Source organism: Egretta garzetta, unplaced genomic scaffold (genome assembly GCF_000687185.1).
Source record: "Egretta garzetta isolate BGI_Z169 unplaced genomic scaffold, ASM68718v1 scaffold98, whole genome shotgun sequence".
In the NCBI taxonomy this organism is placed as follows: domain Eukaryota; kingdom Metazoa; phylum Chordata; class Aves; order Pelecaniformes; family Ardeidae; genus Egretta; species Egretta garzetta.
The window spans coordinates 2,089,137-2,115,232 of NW_009260611.1; the positions used below are offsets into that span (position 1 = coordinate 2,089,137).

Below are 26,096 nucleotides of genomic sequence, written 5' to 3' on the forward strand. Positions count from 1 at the left end.
ACATTTTAAATACTGCCAGAGTACTTCCTATTTAAAATACAGTACTCAGGTGATGGAGTAATTTGCTGTATTTGCATCATTACTCAAAAAAGAAACAGCCTCAAACTATTTTAAAATCCTTACTGCTGGCAAATTAAGGTGCTTGAAGCCAGACACCAACCCAGTTTCCATCATGGTCAGCAAAGACCAGCATTTTCAAGGTAAGTGTGTTTTGATGGATGCTCTGCTTGATTTCTGTGTCATATTTTTACAGTCCCTGAATTATAGTGATACCAACTTATCAATTACATAATCATTATAATTATATTACAATTGTATTGTCTACATGTTGTAAACATTACTATATAATAAACTATCAATTTAATAAACACTGGAAGAGGTTGCCCAAAAGAGGCTGTGGAGTCTCCATCCTTCTACAAGTTCACAAAACCCAACTGGGCAAGCCCTGAGCAACCTGGTTTGAATTTAGTTTCACCCTAATTTAAGCAAGAGGTTGAATTAGACAGCCTCCAAGTTGCCTTCCAACTAAGGGGATTCCGTAATGCTGCAGTCCCAGTGGACTGCTGTAAGCAGCACTGCATAGGTAAACACTTTTTGGCACTTCCTTGGACCTACCTACCTTCAGACTAGTTTTCACCTTGTTCAAGCAGCTTTTTGAAACAAGAACCGCTTTACGGGGCTGGAACAAAGTTTCTTTCTCAGTCAGTGGGCATTGAAAGAAGCTTAGGGAAGACCATAAAAAAGAAGGGGAAGAATTATCTTTTCCCAAGTAAATCAGAAACTGCAGAACTGTCAGTCAGACCTCGGTACTGGGGAAGGTTATGGAGCAGATCATCTTGAGTGCCATCACATAGCAAGTCCAGGACAACCAGGAGATCAGGCCCAGCCAGCATGAGTTTATGAAAGGCAGGTCCTGTTTGACCAACCTGATCTCCTTCTATGACCAGGTGAGCCACTTAGTGGATGAGGGAAAGGCTGTGCACATTGTCTACCTGGGCTTTAGTAAAGCCTTTGACACCATTTCCCACAGCATTCTCCTGGAGAAACTGGCTGCTCATGGCCTGGACAGGCGTACTCGTTGCCGGGTAACAAACAGGCTGGATGGCCAGGCCCAAGGAGTGGTGGTGAATGGAGTTAAATCCATTTGGCAGACGGTCACAAGTGGTGTTCCCCAGGGCTCAGTATTGGGGCCAGTTCTGTTTAACATCTTTATCAATGATCTGGATGAAGGGATCAAGTGCACCTTCAGCAAGCTTGCAGATGATACCAAACTGGGTGGGAGCGTTGATCTGCTTGAGGGCAGGAAGGCACTACAAGAGGGATCTGGACAGGCTGAATCTGATGGACTGAGGCCAACTGTACAAGGTTCAACAAGGCCAAGTGCCAGGTCCTGCACTTTGGTCACAACAACCCCATGCAATGCTACAGCCTTGGGGAAGAGTGCCTTGAAAGCTGCCCGGCAGAAAACAACCTGAGGGTAGTGTTTGACAGCTGGCTGAATGAATATGAGCCAGCAGTGTGCGCAGGTGGCCAAGAAGGCCAACAGCATCCTGGCTTGTATCAGGAATAGTGTGGCCAGCAGGACTAGGAAAGTGATCGTCCCTCTGTACTCAGCACTGGTGAGGCCACACCTCAAATACTGTGTTCAGTTTTGGGCCCCTCACTACAAGAAGGACATTGAGGTGCTGGAGTGTGTCCAGAGAAGGGCAATGAAGCTGGTGAGGGGTCTGGAGCACCAGTCTGATGAGGAGCGGCTGAGGGGACTGGGGTTGTTTAGGCCGGAGAAGAGGAGGCTGAGGGGAGAGGAGAGACCTTATTGCCCTCTACAACTGCCTGACAGGAGGGTGTAGTGAGGTGGGTGTTGGTCTCTTCTCCCAAGTAACAAGTGGTAGGACAAGAGGAAATGGCCTCAAGTTGCACCAGGGCAGGTTTAGATTGGACATTAGGAACAATTTCTTCACTGAAAGTCTTGTCAAGCATTGGAACGGGCTGCACAGGGGAGTGTTGAGTTCGCACCCCTGGAGGTATTTAAAAAACACATAAAACTGGTGCATAGGGACACAGTTTAGTGGTGGACTTTGCAGTGCTAGGTTAACTGTTGGACTTGATCTTATAGGTCTTTTCCAACCTACACAATTCTATGATTCTAAAAATGATCAGCAGTTTAAGGGCATGCTGAAACAGTTTGCATGTCAATCACTGCACTTAGATACCAAAGGATTCCTATGAATTTGTGGCCGTAGTCCCTTTTAAAATCCACAATCCACCATGGCACTTCGTTCCAAATTAATTCAGCATTGTGTGTGGGAACATTCCCCCTCCCCACCCCCTTTCAGCACTTTTGCCTTGCATTTACTTTACAAGTTCACATTGCACTGGATGCACCAGATATTGCTAAGCAGTCAACTGATGCCCACGCCTGTTCCCTTCTCACTGCCTGAGAGCCCATGGTACTCACTGCCAGGCATCTCTCCAGACACCATTCTGTCACTCCTATATAGCAGCACTTTCCTACCAATATCATTTATTCTCTGGCTCACTTGTGCAGTATTAGACTCCTAGCAAACCACCCCACATAACAGTTAGTTAACTTTGTGTCATCGGATCTCCTTTTTGCTCCCACTCAAAAGGGATATAGCATAAGTCGGAAAGAAGATAAGAGAAGACAGCAAGACTGCTGGAAACCTACCACTGTTTTCATAGATGCAGTAGCTAAACAGACCAGGACTCTTCACCATGCGACAGAGGCAACTTAATGGAAGATTAAGATATTTACAAGATGGACAAGAATAACAAATCGTTGTTTAAATAGACAGTGATGCAAGACATTAGATTAGCAGGCTACACAAAAAGAAGTGAATGTTTTCACACAATACATGGTTATCTATGGAACTGCCTGCCAGATGATGCTGTGGATGCAAAAAGCAATGAGAAAAAAAGTAATGGAAGGAAAGCTGGAGACCAGATGACTCTGCTGGAGAACTACCACTGTTCACAGAAGATCAGAGACCAGGCTAGTTGAACTCTTATTCTGATCCTCTATAGCTGTTCTTCCATCTACCATATCACCATTGTTCAAAAATCATCATCATTCTAATGTACTCCCACTGTTCAAGTGAGAAGCAATGACACTGATCTCAACACGTTTGCTTACGGATATGCCTTGCACAGTAGGCCAGCTATTTAAACTGATTTCCTACAATTTTTTAAACCTTCAGCTGCTCTTTCTAGTAGGGAGTTTCTATCAGTTTTACCCTACATTATTCTGAAATTTGTGCTTTTCTATACCTGCTGCCTTTCTTGCAGCTTGTAGTTTAGAAGTGCCCTTGTGAGCTCTCTTAAGGGCCAGCGGTTTCATTCCATTTCCATTTAGTTGAAATGCATCAACCTAGCATAAACTGCAAATATTTCTCCAGTTTCCTGAAAAAAAATCCTCTTTCTTTTGCATTGTTAATCATGCATTAATTTGAATTAAATAAGCATTTAAGCATTCACCTCTCCAGCTCTGTCCAGAAAAAGGACAGAAGGCAGACGCATTCTACATCCCAAATTTTTTCACTTCTACTGTATTGATACCTTGAATGATCACTGCTCTCTAAATCTCACTCTAAGGACTCAATTAATGGCCCAAAGTAGCATACTGACCAGTCTCACACTTGGAGTGTTTCAACCAGTTGTATACCTCAGCTCTTCAAATGAAAGATATGAAAATCTTGGGTACAAAGCCTGAGGTCCCAAAAAGAAACCACAATTAATTTGGGGCCATCAGATAAGCAACTTGAGTGTATATTTTCCTAGGAAGAAACAGAACTTTAAGTAAGCATACTCCCAGACATTTAGCGATGATGATCTAGGCAGTGATCATCTCCAGGCTTCTTGCAATTAATTGCAACTATGAATGAGGGCAGCAATCCTAGAAAACAAATAGCTCACAAGCAGAAGCTGATCTGCCTAGCTGGCAACCTCAGCCGGTGCTCTGCTCGGTTTTCTAGATCCCACTGGGCGAAGCAAACTTCAAAGGTTTAGTAGCAAATGTTGAGGTCTTTTACGACATTGGCTCATGCTACTTAGGAAACCATTGCTTTGTGAAACCATAGCTTCCCACAACTAGTTTTCTAGTGACAGACATTTCTGATTTTCCATCAAGAAGGTGAAATGAAGCAGCCAGACTTTCTGTAGTTGGCCCATGGCTAGAAGAAAACCCTGAACCAGGCAAAGCCAATATCTTAGATTCACATTTCCCAGCAAAAATATTAGCAGTAATGAAGACACAATCATATAAAACTTGGAAAAAGCAAAGCTGTTAAGATGCATTACAGACAGCAGCAGACTGTCAAAGTGCAAGTGAAAAATACCCTCCCAACAAGCCAATTTTTTCTACTCAAAGTTCCTACCCTACCATAATTAGGTGATGCAGAATTCATTAAAGACCCTCCTAAAACCACCTTGAGATTAGTCCACCACTTCAGGAGAATACTGAGATGGATTTGTCTGTGGTAAATAGTTATCTAGCTGTCACCATCTTTAGTCTTCTGCAGCATCTTTCAACATTGAAAGATGTCCATAGAGAAGTTTTCTCCTTATTTCAAAGCTGCTATGATTTAGGTAGGCAAGAACTAACATTCAGAAAGTTCAACGTTCTGCTATTTCAAAAGCCAAATTTGAACTATTTTTCTTTTGGCAGGATCCATACAGGTGAAAATTAGAAGTGAGTACATTCCCAATGCTTACGTAAATCTGCATGAACGACACGCTCCAAACAGAGGGCAAAAGCTGTTACAGTTACGACGCACTGAAAAATAACGGCTATGCTTGTCTTTTCCAGAGATTCACATTATCAAATGCCAATTGACAGAAAGAATGTCGTATAATTCCTCAATATCTTAATGTCAAGAGTAAATCAGATACTCTGCATAAAATATATATTTATTTCTAATTTAACACAGGCCATATTCATGCATGGTTTAAGGACCAGCTGTTTGTAGAGAGACTATGGTATTCTTTAAGGACAAAGAAAAAACCCCACAACCCTCCACCTCAACTTTCCTGTTAACAAAGTGTACCAAATATATTTGAAGTCGCAACAGCCCATGCTTGACTCAGACTTAGTAAGCTGTTAGGAAAACTTGCCAAGTCTGCCTGACTTGCCAAGCTCCAGGGGTTTGCAGGGCTCAACTCCAGTACTGCTATGAACAAATGGACCCAAAGTTATTAAACCGCTTTTCTGGCTGGAAAAAAAGAAACCTTTTCACTTTAACTATTACCTGGCTGCCAAAAGGCTGGAAAAGCTTATTTGTAGCTCAGCTACAAAATATATATTTGCCTCCCAAGGAACAAGAGGTCCAATTTAAATGTAAAGAAATTCAGACCGAAGGCTGAAATCTGGGTTGATATATTGCTGTACTTTATTATATCAGATATTGCAAAGATCTGAAACCAGTAGGTATTGTGCACAAAGCAAGTGGAACATGTTGCAAACTGAAAACCAGCCCATGTTTCCTGCCTTGAAGTGTGGCCGCGTTCTTTAAATAAGAAACCCCACTGCTGAAGCACTCGATGCCAGCTGTGATGTGGGCACTTTGCCACTAGAGAAGGGGAAAAAAAGGAAAAAACCAAATCCAACTGCTGCCTCCTTCCAGAGGTCAACAAAAGCCAACAGATGGTAATACTTGGTGAATAGTGACTTGAGCTGCAGGCAAACCGAAGATCTCGAGGTAAAACAGTCCCACGCTGCCATTTTGAGCCACACAGCCCATCCACCTGCTCTTAGAATATATTTTGAAAAAAGATCAAGTATTATTTTCAAAAAATATTCCCACTTGAGCAAGTTGGAAGGCGATTTTAATTGCATTATTGCTTCATGCATAATTACCACAACATTAATGCCTGAAATAGCAGGAACTAATTTATTTAAGTGCTCTAAGGCAGTGGGACAGCAAATCATCTATTCTAAATGTGTATATTTATGATGTCTTGATAATAGACAGCTTAACGAGTACTAGAAATGTTTTCCCAATTCTGCTAAAGGGCACAGAAAGCTAATGTAGTCAGGGTATCAACAATTGCCACAGGCACCAATTATAGACAGACTGGATGCCTTTACTATTCAGAAATGAGTTAAATTCTCAAAATACCCTCTCTCAGCACACATATCTTGCATTTTCTTACCAAATAGGCTCTTTTACAGTTTGCCTAATAAAGCAGGTTTGTGTGTCTCCTGTGCAGTTCATCAATAATCTATCCTGATTAAAAACCTCTGGTCACAGAAATCTCTCAATGCCAGGCTCTTATTCCTGCCCAAATGCACACAGCCTTAAAATAATCCCTTCATCAGAAAATGTACAGCACCAATTTTATAATATAGGTGTAGAGCCTTATTAATAAGATTCAACAGGGTAGGCAGGCTACCTGAGACCCACTCGATTTGCCAAGGAATATTTCCCTTGCTCCTTTTATTCCCCCCGCTGTTTATAAATTCTTTGCTGAAAACAGATCAATATTTTTCAAATTAAAAGCATGCGTTCTAGGCCTGTGCACCCTGAGCAAGTGCCCATTTAAGCTTAAAAATCATCTCCAATCTTCTCTGCCAGCGTTAACAATTATTTTTAAAGTTTCATACTGCTTTTGCCTCATTAAAAAAATACCCATGCATTTACTGCAAAGCTTGGTCAGATAAATTAGCTACCAAAGCAACCAATACAATAGCCATTTCCTGGCTTTAAACACTGATTTATTTAATAAGCCTGAACAGCTCTTATTTCTTCCAAGAGGAGTTTATGCTCCTCTTCTCTAACCGATCATCTGCCCACATCCTTCCTTCAAAGCTCAGGTAACATTCAACAGGAGAGGCAAGCACAGAGCAGAAGGGAGAGGGGCAAGAGGAGCATCACCCCACAGTTACACAGACTAGCCATTCTTACAGCTTAAATCCTTGGAATGATTCTGTAGACTTAAAAATTAAATAAGAATTGGTGACCCTCTGTTTTTTCTCAGTGGCTACCATTAAATATCAATCATGTTTCTTGCCCCAGGAGTTTTGAGCATTGACCTCACCTGCAAATGACTATGCCATATACATCAAAAGACCCAGCCGTTAAAGGCAGGAGAAGACTGCCTCTTCCAGCAACATTTGGCCCTGGTATACTGATTAATCTCTTTAAAAAAACTAACAAAACATAGCAGGCCATGCAAACTCCTTTTCTTCACAGTGGGGTGGTGGTTTTGGTTTTTTTGTGTTCCTTGAGTTACCTGAACATCTAATCAGTATGCCAAATTATGCATTTAGTATTTACATGTAGCCCATTAGAACAAATGTAGCAGAGTGCTGTAGTCTTGGCTATTTTTATTTTTTTTAACCTTACGAAACCAAGCAGAGAAAGGGCAGGATATTTCTCCAGCTCTTTTGGTGTGAAGTGTTCCAGGGACTTAACATTTCTCCAGCACACTAATTGCTGCAGAAGCAAGCCTATGATAATGAGATTAGAAATGGCCTGTGTTGCCAAAGGGCAGACGTACTTGCCAAAAGACGTGGTTAAACTTAGCAGTTCCTCAGAACATTTCCCTTTTACAAATAAAGCCAGCTCCATTCTGAGTTTATTTTTCATCCTTCCTTAAGTCTTCTGGCGTATCAAGAAAGCTGACATTGCTACACTAGGATTGCCTCATCGTGTATGTATGTAACACCCTACAGGTGACAGGAGTCACATAACTGACTTTTTAAAAATCTGAAACCACAGCTAGAACAAGACTGGCACGACTGATGATGCTGGGAAGTCGCCCATCACTATCCGACAAAGCCAGCAGAGTGTCCTGCTCTGGCTGGAGGTCAGGCTGAGGTGGCTGGAAGATGCTGGCTGAGAGAAAACGAGGCAGGAGCTTGTTGGCTACATCCTCCTCCCGTCCCTGCATGGGGAGTGAGGTGGGCTCAGTTGCTCAGCTGGCAAGCTGGAGACATCAGGCCAGGCCGCTGCCGAGCAATGGAAACTCACACGATGAACCCCCAGTACTATCAGCCTTCTTGTACAAAGCAAACACTACTCGTAACACTCCTTCAGCAAAAAGAGAGCAGCTGTAAAGAAAGGTTTCCACTGACGTGGAAGATGTGCTTATACACACAGCGGCAGTGTCTGCAGTGTTGGAGATGATTCATGAATATTAATATTTTGGTTTGGGGTTTTTTTGTGGTGGTTTTTTCTCCCCCCCTCCCAGATTTGTCTAATCAACTTTAACTGCCCTTGAGTACTAGCACATCACTGTGGAACTGAGAAGTACAATATGACTATTAATAGCTTGGCATGTATTAATGAGAATTTACTGTATCTCCTCAGCCTGTAATCACTTCCAAACTGGTCTTGACACAACTTTCACAACTGTGTAATTGACCCACATCACGCATAAAAAGATAAGGGCATGCTATTACATGGTTCTAAATGACCTGCTGGCTTTTCTGAAGCTAAGTGGTATCTTTAGCCAACGATAAAGTAATAGAAGTGCTTTGGGTTTGTTATTCTTAATTTGTTCTCTAGTGCTGAAATAAATGGATTAAAAAAGACCTAAGTTTAACTTTCTATATTAATAGGTGAGAAAACATCAACAATTTCAGCTAACTTATCCACCTGAAGTTTTGCTAAGCACTTAGAATCCAGTAACAAAAATTATGTCAGAAAGCAAGAAAAGCAGTATTTGAAATAGATCAGGGAACTGTGGAAAAAAGGATGTTCCTACTGTTACCCAAGTAAGGGTAATGAAAGGGAAGGGAAGCGCAGAAAGAGCTACAGAAAAGACCAACAGGCCAACAAGTCTGAGTCAAAAGTGAGGCCAAACCCACCGAGCTTCTTCACACCTGGGATGCGCACTAGGGCTCCCTGCAGCCTGAGCAAAGCACATCACCGCAGACCAGTAACAAGAAATATTTCAATGCCTCTCATACCAAACCAAGAAAATACAGAGACCAGAAGCTTTAACACAACTCTGGCCCCAGAAATTGACACACAAAATGCAAAAAAAAACCCCAACATTTTGTGATTTGTGAAGGGAAGAGCAGAAGTGTCAAAAACCAATATCTAAATACACACATTGGGACCCTGTATCCTTGTGAAGCTGTATCTGAGGGACACTGGTGGAATACACCTGGTCCCACTCAAGCTGGAGCTGGCCCTACTGTAATGCGTATTTTCTGTCACATACATGTATGTACATGCCCTGAAGCGACTAACAAGAAATCTGTTTCTCTGAAGTCCTAGTATCCTGTTTCTATATCCAGTTAGCTGAAGGAAAACAAAATCCCAAACCCAGGCCTCATTCATGCAGTACCCCAGGATGGCATCACAAGAACACCGGAACATGTAGTAAAGATTTCTTTGAATCTAACCTCTACCCCTAAAGGGTTAGCGCTTATCAGGGTGGAGGAAGATAGAATTGAATTAGAAAAAGGACGGTATAGAATGCTGTAGTTCATTAAGAAAATGGTTCTACTTTTGCTCCTAGTTTTCTTCTAACCATAGCACCATGAAGTCAGTGGCTTCCGTTTAGCCTACGTGTAGCTTAATGAAGCAGAGTTCCCAATCCACATACAAATGCATTCACTTATACCTCATATGGTACAAAGGACCCTAGGATAAAACGTGATAAGCAGATCAATATTCACTTAATGTAGCTAAAATACAGTTGTGCATTCTTATTTCTTGGTTAAGAACCCAGGCAGTGTCTTATAGTAATCAAAACTATTTTAAGATTTCCAAGGACCAAATGCATTCCCAGTACTGACTGAATAAAGCTGACGGTGACAGAGGCCTTGACTGTCACTATTGGGCTCCTATTTTACAGACCATTTCACTTCAGTCCTTCCCCTTCTTACTTTTATTTGCAAAGTCCCTTCTGTTACACTTCTAAACGCAGGTTCACAGATTTTGCTTTTCTTGTCACCACATAAAGGAATCCTTCTGCAGAGATGCTGAATTAAGTGTAATAGGAACAGTTCTGTAGCAAGGTCATTTTAGGTCTGGAACCAAAGTCCCCTCAGGATTCCCTATTACGGCTACATGAACTGCCAGGTTCCCCTTGCAAGTCTGTTTTTCCCCCTTCCTCCCTAGGAAATAGAAGTCAGCCTTTGCATTAAGCTACTTTTATCCAGAAAGTTTATATAAAGTTTTACTGACAGCTCGGAACCCAAGGAAAATAGCAAAATTAGCAACAGAAAAGCCAGACCACTACAGAAACTGCAGCTCATCTGCTGTCATACTGACAAGAGTACACCCTTACAGCGGTAATCCCAGGAGCAGCCTGTGCTTCTCATTACCCACAGCTCTATTAGCATTGCAGCACAGAGACAACTTGCTAGCCCAAGACTACCAGAACACACGATGCAATCTAAAAAGCTCCCTTGTACTTACCTTGCGTGTGTTCCATTTTTATTTATTAATACAACCATTTTCTTGGTCAGTGAGACAACCTAAAACTAGACAGGACTGAATTACCATTTTCTTTTTACGCAGCTGCTTTTAAACATGCTACCCCATCCCTAAAGGCTCCAAGACTTGTTCACAAAAGGTCTCTCTCCCCTGCTCTCCCTGCCACTCCTCCCACATGGAAAATAAATGCAATATTGGTAAATTAAGTCTAAATTTATTTCTTCACGTGCTGGCAAAGGCTAAAAGACATCAATCTGAAACATCTTTTGCCAAAATACGCAGCACATTGTAAGCACATGCAATCATTTCACTGGTAAATTACTTATGATGTACTTCTCACTAAAGAAACAGTGTTTGAACTTATTTTGGAAAGCGATTAGCTTGCTTTCACTGCAATGCATACAAAGAAATTCTTGGTGTGCCTTTAAAGCACTCACTGTATCTTCTGATAGAGCTGCGTACAAAGAAAAACCAGAAGTGGCTAGGAAAAATACCTTAGATGAGAAAAACCTAGATGTTCATACACAGGAGCATTGCATTCACGTGATTCCTGAATCCAGTCCAAGATTTCATTCCGTGGCTTTGGGAGGGTATTGCACACAAACACACACCACACCAAGCAAGCAGCAGAGACTGCTCCTTTTTATGAATGACTCTTAAAAGACTGGGTAGTAAAGGGGGGGGACTACACAGACTATGTTTGCCACAAACCAGTTCTTAGTTTCACAGCATTTTGCAAATGAGTTTTTAACCAAAGCGCGCTAACTCGCACCGCCACCTGCCTGCTGGCAAAACCCTTCATAACAAATGACCAGCAAATTGCCTCTGAACGCAGGCCAGGGATATACCTCTGGTTTCTGCAGCTTTTTACCAAGTTCCACAAAACCACAGTAAGACTGAGTGGTTACACACAATAAAAATCTGAGATGGCACCTGAGGCGACACTCACAGGAATAAGGTCTACAAATGAGGGAGGTTTGACCTTAGGCAACGCTGTAAGTAGTAACTCCGAGAATGACAATGTATTTGTCATCTTTTAAGCAGTATAGAACAAAACATTATGAAGAAAAACTAACCACAAGGTTACCTGAAAATTAGGCAAATATGTATAAACTGTGAAAACACTATTTGTACAAAACCCCAAAACTGTTTCAGAAACAAAGTGAATTTATATTGAGTGGAATTTCCACAAACTAACCGCAGTAAAGGGCACGAGTGTTGCCAGGTTTAATACAGCAGAGAGTGGAAAGCAGGGAAATATGCACAGAAAGCATGTACACTGTGACTCATTTCATCTACACAGAACAGCATGACTGCTGCACAAGTCCCTTCTAGTCCTCCAACAGTACTTGTGCTTCATAACTAGACCCAAAATGTGAACAGCGCCTAAAGAGTGCAAGAGGGGTTAAATAGATGTTTGCCACTTGTGAGCCAAATGAATGAAATGCAGATGAAATGTGTATTTACTACTACTTAAGGAATTCTTGGGACAGTGAGCTCTTCAGAACACAGCAGGTGCTTCAAAAAACATTCTTCTCTAAGGAAACTGTGCAGTATATGAAAATTTGTCCAACTAAATCATAGTTAGTCTTCCCCCTAATGCATTCTCCACTCATTTCTAGATAGGAACAGCATACAACTTTAGAAAAGCAATGCTTCTCAGTGCAGAATGTAGCAATTCAACATCTGAGTTGAAACACACTAAGACCTTTAAAAAAAACAAAACAAAACAAAACCCCCAACAAAACCAGCACAGCACATCATGTAAATTGAAGGCAACCAGCCATAAATAAGTAAGGCAGTAAGAAAAGTAACCAACTGTATGGGGAGACTTGAGTTCAGGTCACATGCATTATTGTTTCTTTTCTCCTTAGAAGCATGAAGCAGCCCTCATAAGATCTTGGTTACTGGAGAAAGCCCTCAGCTCTCTCAAGAAGCATCTCAATTCCAGAAACCTTCAAAAAAGAACTGCAGGTGCTAACTCTGCATAGGAGTACCAGCACAGTTGTACCCATCCAGGCCAATGGCTCATTCCACCTAGTTGCCTGCCTTTAACAGTGCATGCATGCCAACATCTAGGGAAGAGTATGATACAGGCAATTTCCAGGTACCCGCCCAGTATCCTCAATCTTCTATGCATTTTTCAAGTCTCCCGAGTCTTGCTTATATACAACTCTACCTCTTGGTGCTTTTCCTGTTTCTTTCCTGTAAACATCCTGCAAGACAACATGCTTTGACAAGGAGTTTTATATAAAGTTGAAAACACCAAGCTTGAGCCTTTATACGACGCAGAACGCTGGTGCAACAGTTGACAGCCTTTACAATTGGGGCTTGGTTTATTTTTTTAGGACCTACCTGACTAGCAAGGGGAAGGAATATTATTGAACAGGACTCCAGTTAGTCAGGCTGAGGGAATGCCTCTCTCCAAATTTCAACAACTCGCCCAGCAATTAATAATTTGTTAATGAACAATATTGAACACTTTGCTTACAACAGGTTTTTACCAGAAACAAAGTGGCACTCCAGATCATCTACAGATGTCTTCATGCCAGGATGGGGAAAAAAATACATGTTCTGAACAATGCTGCTAAGTAGTAAGAGATGTCGTCTTTTAATCTGGGCATCAAAAGATTTCTCCAGTGGCAAAAGCATTTAAGCTACAAAATGTCCTTCACTGCATATGGCTCGCAGCTAGTCTGAAATCTGGCACCCTCACCCCATGCAGCCCTTTAAGTTATCTTGGCAGGCTTCATACCCTCAAATATCCTCTTATCATGCCCTTACATGCATAACATGAGACCTCACTAATGCTATAAACGCAGACCTCATTCTTTCCGGCACTTCGAAGTTTTAGAAAACCCCACACAGTTGGTTTACTCAGACCAAGTACAAAGGGCCACAAGACACTCAACCTACTATTCCTCCAGGTGCTAACACTGAGCAATATGGACACAAGCCAGTCCACATCCATACGCCTGGTAGTCGGCTCTCTGGAAGAACTGAAAAAGACAGCATAGCTATTGCTCCCTCAAAAGACACTGGAAACCTATCTGGAATCAAACAAGGCAAACAACCCTCTCATTGCACGTGACTCTCCCAGCCTCCAGTTGCTCAGGAACACTTTCTCCGAAAAAGTCATTTCAACTCCAAATAGGATATCACAGCAGACAGTGACTTAATGTTCCATTTAAGACTACGTCTTCCATTGCGCAGCACGACAATCAACTCAATTTAAAATGCAGGTTTTACGTCTGCAGAACAAACCATCCAGACTATCATTTCAGTTTAAATCAGGCTTAGAGTGCTCACAGAACATTTGGAACCAATTTAAGTGGATTTACAATCACATCACAGTTAAACCACTGTAACTTCCTTGTGTAGGCAACCCCGTATGGCAGGCAAGCGAACATTTGTTTGTAGTTTGGATGACTATGAGGAGAAAAGGGATGTCAGAAATAGCCTTCGCTTCACTGCTTGGGGATTTTCAGCACTGAAGGTTGAAAGGTGGGGGAAGAAGCTCATTATTTTGCTTGCACTACTCAAGTATTAGAAGAAACCTTAAACCACTTTACACTGGGATCTGTCTCAGTCGCTCAGTTCTAACAACAGAGAATGTATCACCACATACAGCCACATCCAACCACTTCTGGGGAAACGTGGCCAGAATTTACATGTTGGACCTTCTACCCTTTGTAACCTAGGCATTTTTCAGGTAAGGTGTTAAAAGCATTTCTTGTATTTAATACTAAGCTTTTCGTTTAATCTTGCATAATCCCCAGAAACACTATCCAATCCATTTTCACTGCCATAGTGTCAGCCCTTCAGATAAGTTTAAGACAGCAAATGGTCACTTGCATTAGTTACCTTGCCATTCAGAGGTTTCTTCCCTTACCAGTGCTAAAAATAACATACAGAGGAAAAGCCCCAGCCTCAGAACTGCCATACGTATGATACAGAGAATTTCTGGGCTGCACTAGGCTGGAAGTCCCTTGGTAAGGGGCTGACGTGCAAAGGTTTGGTCCTTGGTGCCATCAGCCATTCCCAGGGAGCTACTCTCTACCTTGTTTGTCTTGCTAGTATCAGGTTCTAGCATGAACACACGTGCCTTTTGCTGAGACACTACAATGTCCTATCTGAAGACTGCTGAGCATTTTCTTCTTGAAGGGAAGGGGATTTGACAAGTTAGGAAATATTTTCTAAAGTAAAAGCTACAACAGCTGGATTTTAATCATCTCAATTAGCTCATGATCAACATGCCCTCTTCAGGGTCAAAATATTTTTCATGCTGCTGAAACAGAACACGCGTTATTTCAACCTTCAGCTGGAACCACCACCCTGCCCCCGGAACCACAGTGCAACCGTTTCACATGTTTCCAGGCTTCAAGCTCAGGTACCAAGAAACAGACCACATGTGAGAAAACAGGTTGTTATATTCTATAAAAGCTTTTACCTTCTGCCCAGTGTTAGAGATGCAACCAGAGATCTAAGGAAGAGAGGAGTTGCCAGGGCTACTGTTGGGTAATTTTTCATAAAACAAGGCGCTTCTCTGAAGAAATCAATTTATATGAATACTTTTGAGCATTGGGAACTCTGAGTTTCCTATGATTAAAAAATGAAGAACAAAGCACCTGGCACAGCAAATAAAGAGCGTTCATTTTATATGGCAAGTTCACAGTTCACAGTATGACATATGTATATATACTGTTGAACTGCAAAATCAACTCACATTGATTCTTACAGATAAATCTGCAGGTTAAATCATATTTAAAACAATATACTGTACTAAAAACTGCTGTGTTAGTTTTCCTCTAAAATTAACAGAAGAGGAAAAAGAATATTGGTGGATACAGGTTTTAATTCCACTCAATGTCACGGTCTCTCACATAGGGTATAACATGCAGCCCATGGAGAAGCTGTTTTGCTTTGTATGGAAATTTTAAAACCTTTCAAGGTTATTTCTAATTCAGCACAATGCTGCTTCTTAACACAGCACTAGATTCAGAGTCATAACCAACAACTCCAACATCTTACAAAGATGAACTGTATGTCTTGAAGCAAATCCAGTGCTGCAAAATAATTTATACCTTGGCTAGTTGAAAACAAAAAAAACCCAACACGCATTGCAAGCTATTTCTCATGGCTGAGAGCATTCCTACTTGCCCATAGCCACCGCAGATGTATTTCTCTTAGCTTTCTCTGTATGCACTGCCATCAGCTCGCCAAAACTACAGACACTACGGGCAAGTTACTAGATTCCAGTGTTCCAAAAAGCCACAGAAGACAGTCATGTAAAAGCAGCAGAGCAAATAGCTCATCTTTTCGCTACTACATTTTCAGTAATTCCTCCCACATTTATACCAGATTAAGGCAAGACAGAACCCTTGTCAAACTGATAACACTTGGGAAACTGTAACATAGTCATCACTATACTGTAGTCTCAAATTAGTTACTCACATTTTCAGAATTCTTAAAATAACCTGTTAACTACACACAGCTTAGTTGTTGGTATTCGTAGGCAAAACCAAACCTCACTCATGAAGACTTTCATCTATAGAAGTAGTTAGCTAGTTAATCTTCCTTGCTATTGAGAATTTTTTTAGTATTAAACTTCTAAAGAGTTACTAACAGAGCTACCTTCCTGTCAGCATCAAAATACAAAATACAGGGAACCAGCAAAGCATCTTCACCTCTGAAAAAGGTGTGAATTAGGAGCAGAACATGGTCTTCAGATGGGTACCTTATGAGAACTTTGAGGAAAAAGTAAGAGACAATTGAAAAGTATGAGGGGGGAAAAGAAAAAAAAGGCTAACACTTCAAAAGGAAAAGGGTCTTGTGGTTCGCAATGGTTGCTGGAGAGTGCACAGCAGGTTTTGGCTTTTTTGTTGTGGGTTTTTTTGTTTTGGTTTGGGTTTTTTTTTTTTTTGTTTTATAAAACTGACTTATAAGCCTTCTGCAAAGACTTCTATAGTTTAATAATTTAGCCCATGGATGATGCTTTATTAACGGCATGCGTCAGAAGTTATCAGCCAAAAACTGGATAGAAGCCCAGATGTCGGCTTTGAGACCATTTTTATCTCCTACGTTTTCAAAACATTGCATGGGGCTTTAGCTGCACGACTCAGATGAACTTAATGAGAGTCATGCAGCTATGCCTGCATATGCCACTTTGAAAATAGAGAAGTAGTGTTTTGGGTTCTGTTTTTATGAAGCTCTCCCTGGAGTGATTTAAAGCTGTTTTTTCCTCTCAGTCTTTTCTCTAAAGGTCTTCTACACTTCACATCACCATGTCTGACACAGATAAATAGCTGAAAACTTTGGACACCTCATTTTTCAAAGACTCCAGTACTCAGAGCTTGTGTGGTACCATGAAACTGAACAGCAAACAGGCAGGCAATTAAATTCAGCCAGTTGTGCACATGTGCTCAATTTAACTGCAATGGGTTACCTCAAATCACAACACTAGTGTGGGCACTATGTGGCATTACTGTGTGGCATCAGCGTGTGCCATTTACAACGATTGATTACTACTTACTGTAAACCATGTTAACAGCCACACATGATCAAACCCAATATAGGTTATGCAGGTTCAAACTAAAATTTCAGTATATACAGTGTATTACATGCCACACAAACCTCTACAGGAAAGCCGTGCTGTAAATCATAGATTAAGGAAAAAGATAACTATATCTGATATGTATCATTCACAACCAATTTAAAAATTCATTTTGCTGTATTTGTTGTAAGCTCTAAGAGTAATTTTACTGTATTCTCATCTTTTAAAATACAGAATTCCTTGTTTTCTTTCATTTTCTTTAGGCAGGAGTGCTAATCTTTCCCCTTCTAAGCTTATGAATTGCCTGTTTAAACAGGAGCCCCCCCCAACCAGCTGGCAGCTTGCAAATCTGTCTTCAGGTCCAAACGGACAAAGCCTGAGAAAGAACCGGGACTTTGCTCTAACCTTTCAATTGGGCAATGACATTGCAGCAGAAGACTAAAGGGGAATACAAAGATTGTTACTTTTCCATTTTCAGTGCTCATATGTTATAGAAATAAATGATACAAGACACCAAGAAGATCCTTACTAATTTTATACCAAGTTCTGAAAGAAAGCAAGCAACACAGGCAGGATCACCTCAGGGAAGCCCATCTGTACCAGAAAACACATAAATAATGTGAAGAAAGAAGGATCACTTGTGGTAGGCGAGTAAGAATAACTTCAGCGAAAATCAGCTTTAGCACAAGGATGTCTTTCCTTCATATAGGAAAGATGGACATAGAGCATGTGTACATCAACACTGCTGATGCATAAGCTACACTTCCCAGTTGTGTTCATAACCATTACTCAAGCCACCACCGTCCGGAGAACACCCTCCTGAAGTTTAGAGATCCTCCTGATCCTGAGCAGGAGTAATGCGATAGAGACTATCACAAACGAGACAACATGCCTGCCTTCCCGGAGGCTCCAGCCAGGACGACAGTTTCTTCTCAAGTTTCCTGCATATCTTAAGACCCCTGGGCTGAAGAGAGACTCATTCTAACTAAAAATACACACAGAGTGCATCCTGTGCCACCCTGACAACAATCTGTCATCCTCCAGGCGTTCCCCAGCTGTCAGTTTTGAACAGTATTGCTTAAATGCTTTAGTGCACTGGAACACATTGTGGAATAAGATGTTATATTCAGGTGCATTAGGTTTTTATATTCTTTGCTAAAGAGATTTGTTTTAGGTAAACAGTTAAAAATAGGGCAGAAAGACAGGCAGGCAGCTCAGACATAACATGTCACTGGTGCAGAGCAATTTGGAAGAAGTAGGGAGCTGCCCCAATCCTCCCTCAAATAAATATGGTATTTTCCTCCCAGATTCAGCGCTCTCTCCTTCCTAACGTAGCTATTGCACTCCTGGACAGAGTATGAGCTGTGCTGCAAGTAGCATCCTGCAGGCATTTGTTGCAGCCCCAGTAATTTTTTATTTTACCTAGAATTCAGACCGGTTTGACTGGCATATAAAGGAATATTCTTCTAAATTTGGAATTCAAGTTTATGGCTTTGGGGCCAGATCAGAGCTGGAAAAGAAGTTTCCATACATTTCTGGTGGCCACTTATATCTCGTATTTCAAGCTATCAACTTGAGAAAGTAAGAGTGTGGTATCAGAATTTAAGCAGCTTAGTGATTTCTGATAAATTCCTGTCAAAACAACCTGAACACTCAGAGCTGTATATCATTGCCAGCTGCAAGAAAAGACGGACACCTAACTTGTGACCTTTCCAGAGGCAACTATCCATCTGCAAGGAACCCCTGTAAGACCTTCCAAGTACATGCTATTACCCTGTGTGGGTGCTGGGTCACATACACAGCAGCTCTCCTGCAGAATGTCAGAGCAAATGCATTTTGTTAACGCACAGGGACAGGACTAGCAAGCTGAGTACATTCTGGGGCAAACCAAGCACCATTCAGGATTCCCTCAGGGAGCCAGAGCACGCATGGGGAGGCTACCGTACAGTCTAATCACCATGACCAGAATATCACCAGTGTCGTACACAGTGATTTTGCCTGGGTAAGTGTGCCAGGGCTCAGTCCAAACTGTCAAAATCCCAGCTTCCTAGACCAAACATGATTCTTAGTCCCCAGGCATGCACACTACACAGGGTAGCTCAGCAGCCTTTCTTTCGGAAAGATGTATTTGTTCCCTTTATAGCAAAAGGGAGATATCACTTCTGTGGACAACTTGCTTCAGATGTTGCTCTTTATAGATAATGCAGGAAAAAAAAAACATGCCAAGTTCAATTCCCTCCAACACTGACCCAGTAAGAGTGGCACCTCATCTCACCCCTCTGCAGGCAGCACGTACCTACCATCAGGCTAAAATCACTATGCTGACAGCAGTGACACAGCCATCAAGTTATTCCAGACATGTTTATGTTAAAAACACCCTGAAAATAATTTGTCAGACTTGCTAGATGCCTGGAAGAGATGTGAGTGCAGAACTACACATTGTGGATATAGCTGGTCTCTCCTAAAGAGCACCTATGAGAATTGTGAAAAACCTTTGCCTGGAAACCAGGCATTGCTTTTCATGGCAAAAACCTTTAAGAACACAGATATAGTCAAAGTCTAGGAGTAAATCACAGCTATATCTTCAGTACATCCAGCAGGAAGGGCCAAAGTGTAATTAATGGCACCTAACAAATAGCATCAGCAATACAGCTAGAACCACTGCCCATGCAGATAAAGTCTCAGGACTTGGTCCTGTGCTTTGGTCACAACAACCCCATGCAGCGCTACAGGCTTGGGGAAGAGTGGCTGGAAAGCTGCCTGGTGGAAAAAGACCTCGGGGTACTGGCTGACAGCCGGCTGAATATGATCCAGCAGTGTGCCCAGGTGGCCAAGAAGGCCAATGGCATCCTGGCCTGCATCAGGAATAGTGTGACCAGTATGAGTAGGGAAGTGATCGTGTCCCTGTACTCGGTGCTGGTGAGGCTGCACCTTGAATACCGTGTTCAGTTTTCGGACCCTCACTACAGGAAAGATGTTGCACTGCTGGAACATGTCCAGAGGAGAGCAATCAAGCTGGTGAGGGGTCTGGAGCACAAGTCTGATGAGAAGCGGCTGAGGGAACTGGGGTTGTTTAGTCTGGAGAAGAGGAGGCTGAGGGGAGACCTGATCGCCCTCTACAACTACCTGAAAGGAGGCTGTGGCGAGGTGGGGGTCGGCCTCCTCCCCCTGGTAACAGATGATAGGACGAGGGGGAATGGTTTGAAGCTGCGCCAAGGCAGGTTTAGGCTAGACATTAGGAAAAACTTCTTCACCAAAAGTGTTGTCAGGCTCTGGAATGGGCTGCCCAGGGAGGTGGTAGAGTCCTCGTCACTGGAAGTATTTAAAAGAAGGATAGATGAGGTGCTTAGGGCCATGGTTTAGTGGTGGGATGGCAGGGTTAGGTTAAAGGTTGGACTCTATGATCTCAAAGGTCTTTTCCAACCAAAGTGATTCTGTGACTTTTTTTTTGTTATTGCTTCCTAGTCATTTTGCTTCCAAGGCATCAGCCAGTGGATAAATAACTTGACCTTTATTCCAACAAAACATGAATTATTTCAAAGAAACACTAACATGAGAACTGAAAGCTTTTCCATGCACTAAGTATATGACAGTCGCACAGGATGAACATACTTTAGAAGAGCCATAGAAGTTATTTACTGCTAGCTGTTTATGGAGCTGCTCCTTAAACTGGGAAGAGTGAGACAGAACTAAGATGACTCCAACCACACCGCCAGCTTTTCTGCTCTGGCTTGTGAGGGGTAAGAAATTATTATTATAAAAGCTGAAATTTTCCTACTGTGTCTGGAACTGGACTGATGCCTAAAGCCACTGTTGGCTGCTGTTGCCAGCATGTGCCAAACTGAGAGGAGGAGGAAAGGAAGGAAAGGAAAATACAGGGGGTTGAGCTCCCAAGCTGGCATCTAACTCTGCAACCAAGAGCACCAACCTGCACAAGAGCCAGAAATGCCACACTGAACATCTAGATTGGGAGAGCTAAAAGTTGCCAGCTCACTAAGCAGTATCTTTTCAAGCTAGAGTTTTGTTCTCAAGTAGATCTATTCATTACCTCTAAGAGAATTCTCTCAGCAGAAAGTAAGAGTAAGACCTGCTTATGCTGAAACCGGATTGTATTTAGTTAAAGGTTACCCCAGGCCCATCCATTTTGTCTAGACAAAAGCCTGGCTCTGGTGTGGACCCTGGGCTGTTCATGTTTGCCGATGACATTTCTCAATACTGTCTACAATTAGTACTGAAGCTCAATCCACTTGACTTACTCTGGGCAGCCAGAAGGCACCTACACTGATGCTGAAGACAAGGGCTTAAACTATTTTATTCAAATATGAATCAAGGCAAGGCCAACCTTTTCTTTTAAAAGGCTACGGAGATTCCACACTTCATACAGAAGTGGGCCATGAGAACAAGATGAGCTAAGTCCAGTTCAGATTTGCTATTTCATAGCAGCAGATCCAGTGCTACTCCTACCCTTACTGACCCACAGGAGACTTCTGTCTTCTCAGTCATCTCAACAAGAAATCAGCCAAGGAGACCTGAATGGTAGAGGTGGAAGTTGGAGTGGAAAAGAATGATGTTAACCACCTTGCTGTAAAATTCTGGCTTCTAAGCATAAGTTGCGTACACCACAGATTTTCTTAAGGGAAGCTCCAAGGAAAGGTTAGAAGCGATTATAGAAAACAACTGGCACCGAGGGCAGGTTGTCTTGTGTATACCAACAAGACGGACTTTCAACAAAGCTTTCCCTTCCAACATTAAATCAATGTCATCTTACGTCTGTATTTCCTATAAAAAACAAAATGCAGTATCTTCAAGCTGTTGTTGAACTTTTATATTGCTACATAAAGTGGATATCAATACATTGGAGAAGTGACCACAAATGACTTGTCATTCTAGGGAGAAAGGAAACAGTGATATGGTTTAATTACATTCACATCACAAAGGCAATTGATTTGGCTCCATCAGATTCATTTTTCTAATGCTACAGATATTCTTTCAGAAGGTTTTACTCGTATCAAAGTTCAGTAAAGAATTAAATTGTTGTTTCAGATTTTGGGAAACAGCCACTGCAAATTCAAACACTGAAAATATTAATTGCAATATCCATATCCTACTTTATTTTAAATTTTCATTAGCAACTGATTCCTTTTAAAGATGAGGGATATTGGGAATTACCAACTCTGACACACTGCAACTATATAGCCTCCTGCTGTACATACAATGGGGATTTCAAAACAGTTTGGGAAACAGGTTTAGGCAAGAGTAATGCAAACACAGAAATAGCTCCTCTTTGAGAAATACCTCAAGGATGCAAAGGGACACGCACATCCAAGTGAGTCAGTTCAAAATGTTTGTCAGGAAATAGCTGAAACTCACTACTCACTGATCATTAATAGAATATGTTAAGCTATTAATTCTCAAATGGAACTGTGCTGGACTTCTAGCTGTTTGAAACACTAAAGAGAAACCTGGAAGTCTGTTTTCATTTTGGCACTACTACAATTTTTATCCCTTTTTTTTTCCCCCCTACTCCTCTTCCCCAACACAGTGGAACAGATGCGACTGACAACTTTTATTAAGGTACACTTTCTGCTTTACAGCAGGCAGTAAACATTTTTATGAATGGTGAAGCAAGACACCTTCAGGTGGTGCATACACAAACATTCATTCACATTAAATTTAGAAGGATGCCTTACGTGGACTGGAAGGAAAAAACCTACAGGTGCTACAGAGCATCTGCACTCCTAGGAAAATGCCTTAAAACCTCTAATTCTTCTCTGATTTAGTTGCAGTTAGTCTCAGATGATGCAGCAGAGAGCACTTGAACAACACTGATACTATCCTAAATCATTTTCTGTGGATGGAACTTCCTAGAATAGTTTGACAAAAACAGGTAATTAACGATTGTCAAGAACATATTCAAACAAAAATTTGGAATGCAAGAAGATGCTTTTACTTTCTATACTAATTGCTTTTCTGCTGATATAACAGATCAGTTTGAATATTTTTTGTCTATTGCTACAAACGAACCAAATGAATTGAACATGAAATCCTGTAGGAAGATACATTACCATTTCCCTTACTTATATCAAAGCACAACTGCAACTAAAACAGCTTTTCTAAAACAAATATGTGATTTCAGATAGTTTCTACAGCACGTAAAAATTACTTTTTCTTCTGCTACTATTTTTCAAAGCTGAAAGACTCAGTAATGAGGCAGAGCCATGGAATAAAAAGGAATTCTGTATTTTATTGTCTAAGCAGTGATTAGAGGAAAAAAAAGATTTAATTAAGGAGGACTATCCCACTGTGGTGTTGCAGCTCCCAGCACAGAAGCCAGACACACAATGGTGCTGGCTTGGAATGAGCCTACATCTTTCAAAAGACAACACTGCTGCAGGACCCAGGCACCCAGTGGAGGACATGGCCACCCCTCAAAATTTATGCTAGCTCCAGAAGCGCTGACAAGAACTGACAATATTTTTTAAATTTTATTTTTACAATGACACCTCAAAAGATTGCTCTCAGTACCAAACTCCACAAGACAAGGCCAGGAGAACTTCATATTTGCAATGGAACCAAGAGCTATTTAAATGCAATACAAAAGCCATTTTTAAGGGTATCATTATTCGTATACCATCAAGCAGGCAGTCATCTGCCAAAATCACTTTTTGGAACAGAATACATATTCACTGCAGGCATTCACTGTGACTGATGCCAGTGGGGGGGGGGAAATAACTGAAGCCAGGCAGGTGAAGGTCTGTTTCTCCCCATTTACTAGAATTATATAGTAATTACTTCTGTTCAAACAGAGAGAGCAGACGTTTCCTGCCCACCAGAGTGGCTTCCAGCTACACCTCCAAATGGAGAAATACGATAATTAAAGTTTCATCAATCTTCATTATTTTTAATGTGACAGTAGATGTGGGAGTGTTGCTAGATTTTATATTATAGAATTGTATGCAGCAGCAACTTTCCTTGCAAATGAGAAATGTAACTGAGTGTCTGAGCACAACCCCGAGTGCAGTTTATTGTAGCCAGCATATGTATCACTTACTGTTGCCTTGGAGCTGCAATAAAAACCTGTGGATTTGCTTCTTTGTAAGAAAGGAGTAACAAATTTAATGATGAATCTCAAGTGAATACCAGTGTGGTTAAAGGGAAAACTGGAAGCTTCTCATGAGCATGATTCCCCACTGACGCACCACTAAAGTAGCAAGACAAACTCAGTCAACACAAGGAAAAAAAAAAAAAGAAAAAAAACCACCCCAAAAAACCCAGTCAATCCCCAACACTTAGGTTACAATGCAGTCGGCTAAGTGAAGAGTGACAGGCAATGACCAGAGGAATTGTGTTGAGTTCCTAAAGAGCAGAGCTCTCAGGAGACCATCACTGACTGATCCGACAGCCTGTTCTATAAGGAACAAAGTCAGACCAAAAAGAGAAGGCAGCTTCTAGATCCACGTAAAAAATCAAGCTTCTGCACAGATAAACCTTCATGCTCATGAGTAGTTCTCACTGAGCGTAGCTATCCCAACAGAAAGCAGAAGAAAGCCATAGAAGTGTCATTCATTAGAAACCACGTAGGTACCAGGAATATGTGTGCGTATCAAAACCAGCATGCTAAAAGTTGCACATAAAAGGGTAGTGTGTTACCCTTTTTAAAATGCAAACAAGGTAATTACTTCATTACTGAAGAGACAACAAACCTTCTCCTCAGGGAGAGAGGTAAGTTAAAAGGGGAGAGCTTTGTGCCTATCCAAGTGCCGTCCTCTACCCTTGCCCCCCAACCAAAGTGGGTTTTCCAAGCCCCCCCCCAGAGACCCTTTGCAGACCACCAGCATACCTTCAGACCTGCAGACCACTCCTTTCTTCACCAAACCCAAGCATGGAGGGCTTGCCAGGGTTACTTGTAAACTTTTATGTAGTCAAAAGCCAAACAGATTTCCAATTCTAATCCATATGTTAAAATGTTCTAGCTTTTCTCTTGTGCTTTCCCTAGAACGCTTTCTCAGCAACACCAGGCAACTTGAAGAGAATGGCAATTCTCACATCTCTTGAAGCACTATCCTGTTTTTAGGTAACATATTCCTGCTTCTTCCCCTAGATTTACTGCTCCCACTTTCTTATTTCAACTCAGCACAAATTAGGAACTGCTTGAAAAATAGCAGTAACTGCTTCCAGAGAAGCAAAGTCTGCCAGGACTTTCACTGCCATCATTTTATCACTCCTCCGTTGCAGGAATACCTTGTGTTTTAGCACAAGCCAGCTCCTCCTTGCTGCCCAGATGGCCTAATGCACATTCTTAAAGATCCTCCCCCTCACATACCACAAATCACACACCATAAAATCCAGTAATTGTTCATACATTCTATTAAAATTATGGTCTCCAAGGTATTCTCAGGTTTTGAGAGATCATAGCTCCTTTGCGCACATGAACAACCCGTGACAGACACAGGGAAAGGTTTTTTTGTTCCAATGTGCCTTTGGGATCAACTACCACTTCCCAACTTCCTTCCCTCTTCCCCAGCTCTACGTTTGGGATGCCTTTGAGTAACAGATACCCAGACAGCCCAAAAGGGAAAAATTGGTTTATTATAAGTCCCCAAGCAGTTATGCCATGAGATTACTAGGGATATCATGAACACTAGTTCACACCCTTCACCTGCTCTACCTCTGAAATTTTTTGTCTTTTCTGCAGGTATGCAAGGAAAAGCCCCAGCTTTAGCTTACTAAAATAACATGTACACTTAAGTCTGACAGAAGTCTACACTGCTGTCAGAAGAGCCGGTCCTACCTCTTGTCCGAGAACGTCTGTGTACATCAGGAACGTGATCTGGCTGAACTCTAACCTTAAAGAGCTCATCCTGCAGCTGTGCAAACATTAGTACCTTGGCAAGGAAGGGGGAAAAGAACACACTCCTAGGGAGAAATGAAGATCAGCCTGCCCTTTATAATGGCAGTGTGCATTTAGGTCACACTAAAGCACAGCCTGGTTGTGGATTCAAGCGATGGTGGAAGCAGAGCCCAGCGACGTGCATGAGATAGCCGCAGGGACTCGGGCTGTCTAGGGGAAGTGACAGCTTGAAGGGGAGCACTGCATAAAGCCCCCAGGACAGAAAGCTGCTGGGCCCATGGCC

General features: G+C 41.8%; 1 protein-coding gene across 1 annotated transcript in view; it reads right to left on the bottom strand.

Annotated features, from left to right (window-relative positions):
• Window positions 1–26,096, bottom strand: part of ATP8A2 (ATPase phospholipid transporting 8A2) — a 208,662-nt gene that overhangs the window by 13,264 nt on the left and 169,302 nt on the right. The gene's annotated exons all lie outside the window — the stretch shown is intronic.